This window comes from Pelobates fuscus, chromosome 2, assembly GCF_036172605.1.
Source record: "Pelobates fuscus isolate aPelFus1 chromosome 2, aPelFus1.pri, whole genome shotgun sequence".
NCBI classification, from domain to species: domain Eukaryota; kingdom Metazoa; phylum Chordata; class Amphibia; order Anura; family Pelobatidae; genus Pelobates; species Pelobates fuscus.
In genome coordinates this window covers 27,053,608-27,059,679 of record NC_086318.1, presented here as the reverse complement: position 1 = coordinate 27,059,679, position 6,072 = coordinate 27,053,608, and positions in this window count along the sequence as shown.

Below are 6,072 nucleotides of genomic sequence, written 5' to 3'. Positions count from 1 at the left end.
CATGGAAATCTTCTTTTGTCCTCTTTTGACGTATTTAATGATTTATTTATTTTTCTCTTCAATCTGCAGTTTGGGTGTGCATGTAAGGGTTTTTCGCAGGAAAGGTAAAGATTATTTAACATTTTTTACCCTTTTCACTCTTTTCTTTTTGGTCTGTGTATGCTTTGCCCATTTCATGTTTGGAATGAATCATTCTAGAGTGGGGTTGAAACACTAAACTTTTGGTGCCTGTCACTTGATCATAAGATTGATGCTGTCATGTTTTAAAGTTAATTGCTTGTATCTGGACTCTAAGCTTAAAGTAAAATTGCATTGTCTCATGATTTCACATGTTTGCTTGAATGGTCAAATTTCAAAAATTTTCATTGAAAAAAAATAACAACAACTCATGCTGTCTTCCACTGCTTTTAACGTTTGTCCAATATTGCTCTGGGTTCCATGTTTTTGTTGTTTTTTTGTGGGAAAAATGTGGAATTTTGTGCTTTTGGCTTCTTGGCTAACACGTGCTTGGCCCCTCCCATATTGAAAATGCACGGTCCTGGAGTGGGTTTGAACTTACAAGCTTATGCAGGATGATATGTGTTTGAAACAATTCAAGACATGTCCCCGAGGACAAAGGATACAAGCAGTGTCCTTCTAATCTTTTCTTTGACCGATCCCAATTTCCAATGGGTAGTGTTCCCGCTCACTTCTCAAAAAGTTTGTGGTGACGTTTCAAATTGAAACCATTGTCACAGAAAAGTGTTTGCCTCACCCTTTAGACATGGTTTTGAGAAGCATCTCTACTTGGGTTAATCAGCATAGAGCCACTGTTTTTCAGTTTGATTACTACAGGCTTATTTTCAACTTCTTAGAGAAAAAGCTACTGCGACCATGTCATCTTGTACACAGTGAACTCACGTCCCTGGGTGGGCTTGAACCACCAACCTTTCGGTTAACAGCAGAACGTGCTAACCGATTGCGCCACAGAGACAGCTCTTGATGTCCACAGAGTTGAGGGATTTTTGTCTCTCGATATCTCCCCACTTATACAGTTCCCACTTTAACACTGCTTCCGGTAAGAAGTAGAGACAGCTGTGAGGATGACTACATTTTAAGTATCAGCAGAGTGGCGCAGCGGAAGCGTGCTGGGCCCATAACCCAGAGGGTCAAATGTCAAACCCATTTTTGAGAGAAATTTGCTCTTTTGTGTTTTCCATTCTCTTTCTTTTCTTACCATTCTTATCTCAGCTTTTCTTGGTTTTGAGTCAAAGGGTGGTCGTTGGCTAGTTTCAAGAGATTTTGCATTTTTCCACTCTTTCAACATGTCTTTGTGATTAAACAGATTTTAGACTGTTTTCATGGAAAACTTCTTTTGTCCTCTTTTGACGTATTTAATGATTTATTTATTTTTCTCTTCAATCTGCAGTTGGGGTGTGCATGTAAGGGTTTTTCGCAGGAAAGGTAAAGATTATTTCACATTTTTTACCTTTTTCACTCTTTTCTTTTTGGTCTGTGTATGCTTTGCCCGTTTCATGTTTGGAATGAATCATTCTAGAGTGGGGTTGAAACACTAAACTTTTGGTGCCTGTCACTTGATCATAAGATTGATGCTGTCATGTTTTAAAGTTAATTGCTTGTATGTGGACTCTAAGCTTCAAGTAAAATTGCATTGTCTCATGATTTCACATGTTTGCTTGAATGGTCAAATTTCAAAACATTTTCATTGAAAAAAATAACAACAACTCATGCTGTCTTCCACTGCTTTTAACGTTTGTCCAATATTGCTCTGGGTTCCATGTTTTTGTTGTTTTTTTGTGGGAAAAATTTGGAATTTTGTGCTTTTGGCTTCTTGGCTAACACGTGCTTGGCCCCTCCCATATTGAAAATGCACGGTCCTGGAGTGGGTTTGAACTTACAAGCTTATGCAGGATGATATGTGTTTGAAACAATTCAAGACATGTCCCCGAGGACAAAGGATACAAGCAGTGTCCTTCTAATCTTTTCTTTGACCGATCCCAATTTCCAATGGGTAGTGTTCCCGCTCACTTCTCAAAAAGTTTGTGGTGACGTTTCAAATTGAAACCATTGTCACAGAAAAGTGTTTTCCTCACCCTTTAGACATGGTTTTGAGAAGCATCTCTACTTGGGTTAATCAGCATAGAGCCACTGTTTTTCAGTTTGATTACAACAGGCTTATTTTCAACTTCTTAGAGAAAAAGCTACTGCGACCGTGTCATCTTGTACACAGTGAACTCACGTACCTGGGTGGGCTTGAACCACCAACCTTTCGGTTAACAGCCGAACGCGCTAACCGATTGCGCCACAGAGACAGCTCTTGATGTCCACCGAGTTGAGGGATTTTTGTCTCTCGATATCTTCCCACTTATACAGTTCCCACTTTAACACTGCTTCCGGTAAGAAGTAGAGACAGCTGTGAGGATGACTACATTTTAAGCATCAGCAGAGTGGCGCAGCGGAAGCGTGCTGGGCCCATAACCCAGAGGTCGATGGATCGAAACCATCCTCTGCTAAACTGTTTTGCTTGGGTTTTGTTTAATCTTTGAGATTTAACTGGCAGTCAAATTTCAAACCCATTTTTGAGAGAAATTTGAGCTTTTGTGTTTTCCATTCTCTTTCTTTTCTTACCATTCTTATCTCAGCTTTTCTTGGTTTTGAGTCAAAGGGTGGTCGTTGGCTAGTTTCAAGAGATTTTGCATTTTTCCACTCTTTCAACATGTCTTTGTGATTAAACAGATTTTAGACTGTTTTCATGGAAATCTTCTTTTGTCCTCTTTTGACGTATTTAATGATTTATTTATTTTTCTCTTCAATCTGCAGTTGGGGTGTGCATGTAAGGGTTTTTCGCAGGAAAGGTAAAGATTATTTCATTTTTTTTTTTTTTTTTTTTTTTTTTTTTTTGCAGAAGAACCATTTTATTTTTTATTTTTTGCAAATATATCTTTATTTGATTTTAAAAATTTTTCTCATCATATCAAAACATTATTTCATATAAACATGTAGACAGTTTCGACAATATTAGTAAACATCCAGTCCTCCAAACTAAATCATTAAAACATATTTCACAGTTCATTCATACATCATACCTCATGCATTCTTACATTTGTGGGAGTAGGCAGCAAGTTACAATAGAATTTAGCCATACAAAGTCATTTTTATCTATTAAACATTTCTGTGTATACATCACAAAAGATTACTATTGTTGCACATTAGTTTCTAAGAGTTTTAAGCACTTTTTCCCCATTTCATATTTCTGTACACTATCCTTCCTCTTAAAAAGCCCTATCTCGTTTTTAATCTGAAGTTTTAATTGTTTCTCCCAGTGTTTGAACTCAATTGTCACGGAGCTCTTCCACCCCCTAGCTATCAATATCTTTAATGCCATAAAAGAATGGCAGACCAGAAATTGTTGGTATTTTAATAACTCTGGCCATTGGAGGTGTAAGAGGGCCCTTACTGAAGATTGTTCTATAAGAATTTTGTCCCAAACATACAATTTTCTAAAAACCTCGTCCCATAATCTCCTAATTAATCCACAACTCCACCAAATATGGACAAAACTTCCCAAATTGCTTCCACATCTCCAACATATTTTAGATTCATTGTGATCAATTCTGTTTAGTCTCATTGGCACTAAATACCAACGATAGCAAACTTTATACTGAGTCTCAAACAATATATCGTTGTGAACATTTCTTTTTAACTGTATCAACATATCCCCCCACTTTGTTGGGTCTATTTTTATATTGCATTCTTTTTCCCAACTTTTTATTTGTTTAGACCTTATATTTTTGGGGGTCGCTCTTATAAGGGCGTAGCATTTTGCCATGTTTTTTCGAGTACTATTATTTCCAAAGATCTGTTTTATGAGGATACTACTGTTTATATTACTCTTAGCAAGTGATTTATCCAAAAAGGATTTTATTCTTAAATATCGAAAAGCCTCATCCTGAAGAAGACCAAATTCCCCAGACAGAGTTACAAAATCTTTGATTCTATCTCCTATTATTATATCGTCCAAAGTTTCAATTTTCCTATCCTTCCAAGAGTCTAATTTTAAGTCTGGCAATAGGGCTTCTAATATTTCTATTCTCATAAACCCAAAAATGCTTCCCAGGATATTTAATTTTTTTCTAATCTTATTCCATTCATTCAACAAATAGTCTAGAATTACACTGCTGACTTCTTTTTCAATTTTTTTGGGTTGCCAGATGTACCTAGTCAGTTCTTTACCATTTAGGGCTCGGGTCTCTAAGCGAAACCAGCCCGTTTTTTCAGAATCTTTTTTATTTAATAACTGAGTGTGGAATATAATAGAGGCCTCGTAATGGCTTATTATGTTCGGGAAGTTTACCCCTCCCTGCTCTGTATTATTTGTTAATTGAACTAATCCAATCCGTGGTTTTTTCCCCTTCCAAATAAAGTTTTTAATTAGCCTCTGTGTTATCTCCAGCCATGGTAGAGGAATTTTTAACGGAACCATTCTAAAAAAGTATGTCCATCTAGGCACTATGTACGCATTAATTACTTTTATCCTTCCTAACCAACTCAGAAACAAGGGGTTCCATTTTTTTAACGATATCCCAGTGGATTTCAAAAGCCTAGTAAAGTTGATCTCCACCATTTTATCCAAATTCTCCGATATTGTTACCCCAAGATATTCAAAACTCCCCTTCGCATCCACAAAGCTATAAGTTTTCAAAAATTCACTTTTCCACTCTTTGCTACAGTTTTTAAATAAGACAATCATTTTATCTGAGTTTATTTTATAATTTGAGATAATGCTAAACATTTCTATTTCTTTTATCAAATTATCAATTGATTTAATTGGGTCTATTAGAGTCAATGGACATAAATCCATGCCCACTACCCTCGCCATAGGATTTTGATAAATAGAGCCTATTGCCGACAGCATCCATCCATCTATGCCCATTGCCCTCAGTACTCCCATCATATATCCCCACCCGACCCTGTCAAAGGCCTTTTCTGCATCCAATGACAGGGTCAGGAGGGGAATTCGCATTCTATCACTCCAATCCAGAACATTAATCATTCTTATAATATTAGTGCTAGCTTGTCTGGTTGGGACAAACCCTATCTGATCTCTGTCTACCAATTCCATAATTATCCTTTTCAACCTATCTGCCAATATAGATGAAAATAACTTTGAATCGACGTTGATAAGTGATATCGGGCGATAATTCTTTAGATCTTGCGGATCCTTATCTTTTTTGTGGATAGGGATTATATTTGCTTGTAATAATTCTCTAGGGCCTGTACCTTTCAGAGAGATTTCATTATATGTTCTAGTCAAGTAATCTGCCAATATATCTCCATAGACCTTGTAAAATCTATTAGTCAGACCATCTGGGCCCGGAGTCTTATAGTTCACAAGTTTTTTAATTGCACCTGTAAATTCCACAATTTGTAGAGGGGCATTTAGCATTATTTTCTGTTCTTCCGAAATCCTCGGGAACCTAATCTCCCTCAGATAATCGTTTATAGCTGCTTCTTTTGATTGATTTGGTAAATTATACAACTTTTCATAGTATTTTTGAAACGCCTTAGCTATTGTTTCTGGTTTTCTACAGATTCCTGATTCGGTTCTAATACAACTAATCCTATTTTTCCCATTTTTTGTATTTTTAAGTTTTTTTGTTAACCACTTATTAATCTTATTATTGTCGTAATAAAAATTGGATTTCATCCTCTCCAGATTTTTCTCTATTCTTTCTTTCTCCATTTTTTCTATTTTCATTTTAATCTCAGAGAGTTGCTTGAAAGATTCATTACTTAAAGATCTTTTGTTACTTCTGGCCAACTTATAGTACTCTATATATAGTTTTTCTCTGGTCAGACCTCTGTCTCTTTGAATCCTTTTCTTAAGTTTAATCAAATACCCCCGTACCACTGCTTTAAATGCGCACCAAATAGTGGTTATCGGGAGTTCTTCTGAGATATTCTCACTAAAGTACAGTTGAATCAGTTCTCTAATTTGTAACTGATCTTTACTATTCTTCAAAATACTGTCGTCTAAACGCCAGGTCGTCTTAGATCTGTACTTTTTAACGT